Source organism: Choloepus didactylus, chromosome 26 (assembly GCF_015220235.1).
Source record: "Choloepus didactylus isolate mChoDid1 chromosome 26, mChoDid1.pri, whole genome shotgun sequence".
Classification (NCBI taxonomy): domain Eukaryota; kingdom Metazoa; phylum Chordata; class Mammalia; order Pilosa; family Megalonychidae; genus Choloepus; species Choloepus didactylus.
Genome location: NC_051332.1, coordinates 1726441 through 1729484, shown reverse-complemented (window position 1 = coordinate 1729484; position 3044 = coordinate 1726441).

The window sequence follows — 3044 nt, the reverse complement described above, 5'->3', positions numbered from 1 at the left end:
TTATTCTTGTACTATTTCACTTAAGAAGAGAGACAGTCTCTAAAGTATTCACAGGAAAATTACCACAGTCATTAACCTGGTTATAGTAAAATTATCTCATCTAGAGGCATGGCGCCCACCTCAACAATTACCCAATCATGTCCTATCAAACAAGGAAATGTTAATATTAATGATAATGATAGAAATGTAGAAAGGCACAAAACAAAAATAGAGTCAAGTTTCATATCAAACATGGCATTACTTTTTGGGTATTTTTATTCCCTTTCATCTGAATGTATAACAATTATTCCCTTCATCTGGACATATTAAAAACTGGTGCACCATCATTTTAAAGAATAGTCCTCAAATTGTATTTTTCTTCAGAGGTTCTTCCTGATGAAATTGAGTTCATGAATTTTAGGCTCTATTGGCAGAAAATTATTGTGCCCTCATGGGTGTATTTTAAAGAAAAGTTTAAATTTTCTTCTTTCATTGTATTGAAATCATTCTAAACATTATCTATAAGCTACAACAACAGACATGTATCAAAAATCACCACTTTATAATATAGAAAAGCAAAGTCTCAGGAAAGCAAGTAACCTAAAATAACTATTCTGCTACCCACAATGCATGTTTGCATTGAGGTGTTACCTTCAAGGCATTTGATTAAAATCTCTAATATTATAAACAGTACTCCTCATACAGTCCATGTATCTTCCTTTGGTATTCTTTATAGGTGCACAGTCTTAGGTTTCCTGTTTGCCCTATTTGTCATCTAGTTCCAATTAGAAGACTTCACGTACCTCACATCCACTTTCAAATAGAGACTACTCTGCTGAGCCTTGCATGAAGAATCAGCTACTCACCACACCAAGTGCTTCTGAATCTTTCCCAATACTCCAAATAGGAGTCCCTGTACCCATGTGAGCCTAATGTACAGCAGGAAATATCAAGTTAAGAAACCTCAGGGAAGAAATCTCACTGAGGCTTAAACCTGTGGTGGAGACAGGCATCCCAGTTTCCAAAGCAGCCTAGAATTCTGTTGAGTGTTTGGAATGCACATGCACATATGATGCTGACCCTCTCCTGCCTCACAATTGGCAACTGGTTTCTAAGCAGCAGGGCTCTGTCCCACTGGATGCTCTGTGGTCTGAAAGCATAATGGGTTCCCATGGGTACAGGTTATGGTTGAGGTGTTGTAGCCTATGCAGTTTGTTGTAGGTATATAAGGATGATTCTACAGACCCGAGGATCACCTGTGTCCCCAATGGATTGTGAGTGTTTCACTCTCCCTGGAGGATGCTATACAGGAATGTCCAAAGGTAAATTCCAGCAGGTATTGAGGTAGGTGGAAGTTTAATGAAGTACCCCTGGAAAAGCTTGGGCCTGTCTTTTTTTTCCTATGGACCAGATATTACTGCTATATCTAATACATGCAGCTTAGCATCATGGATGCTCAATTAAGAGAGCCTACCATTAGGCATGCCCATGAGAAGTCAATGAACCCACTTTAAGAAAGGGAAATTTGGACAACTTTGATGTGTCTTCCCTGTCCATTGTTTATTGCTGACATGAATATTGGCTCATGGCAGTCTTAGTGGTGGATTTCTTGCTCTATTTATGCTTGCCAGACTTTTTATTGTGGACCTAAATACTGAGTGACAGTAAAGGTCATCCTGTGATGAAGAGAAATCAAGATATGTGGAGATACTGATATTTTTTGTTTATAGTGGGTTGGTGGCATGGTTGGGGACAGTGATGGGAACACCCAGAGGTCAGGCATGATGGTGTACACTGAAAATTGTTTATTCCTTGGTCCAGGAATTATCATTGACCTTAAGGATATCCCTGCCCTGGGAGACAACACATCATGGCCCTGTATGTTAGAATAATGCACATGTAACTGTGAATGCCCACCACAAATCCCCCTTTTATATTATGCTAGTTTGGGAGAGGTTAACCACAAATGTAGCACAAGTTTTGTTCCAGATCTGAAAGCAAGTTTATTAGCAAAGGAAGAAGACTTTCCCAATCTCTCCATTCCTGAATGTGCTAAAGCCCAAGGGAATAGGGCCAAGTGGCACTGACTGTGACCATTCTTCTCATACACCATGAAAGCAGGACAGTGTAATCTCACCCTGTTCCGACCATGTGTCTTCATGAGGAGGGAATCCAACATATATGAAGTCTTTATTTAATTTCCTTTATCACCTATTTAACAGTTTCATCTTCCTTGTATAATAAGGTTTTCTTTAACAATTTTAAATTTGTTTTAAAAAATGTCAGTTTCTTAAAGTACTGCTCTAGTATTCCACTGAAGAACAGACACAGTCTCTTATGTATTCTCAGGAACATTACCACAATCATCATATTATCCTGGCTGTAGTAAAAATATCTCATCTATGGGCTTGGACTCAACCTCAACAATTATCCAATCAAGTCCTATTGAACAAGCAAAATGTAAATAATAATAATAATGATAGAAATGTAAAAAGGCACAAAACAAAAATAGTGTCCAGTCTCATATCAAAATAGCATTTTTTCATGTAAATTTATTCTCTTTCATCAGAATAAATCTCAATTAATTCCTTCATCTGGACATATTAGAAAACTGCTGAACCATCTTTTTAAAGAATATTCCTCAGATTGTGTTTTTTCTGAGTTTCTTCCTGATGAAATTGAGTTTATGAATTTTAGACTGTATTGGCAGAAAATTATTGTGCCCTCATGGTGATGTTTTTTATGTGATAAATTTAATTTTTTTCTTTTGTTGTATTAAAATAATTTTCAATATTACCTATAATGTATAACACAAAAGTATCAAAAACAACCAGTTTATAATAAATCATGGCAAAGTCTTAGGAAATCTAGTAACATGAAATAAATACCTCCTTCCCACATTGTACAAGTCAGTTTTAATGGGTTACATTCAAGGCATTTGAAGAAAATTTCTAATATTGTACCTGTACTCTTTATACAGTCCATGTATCTCACTTGGTGTATTTTTTATTGCTGCAGATTGCTAGGCTTTCTGTTTCCCCTTGTTTCCATCTATTTCCGGTTAC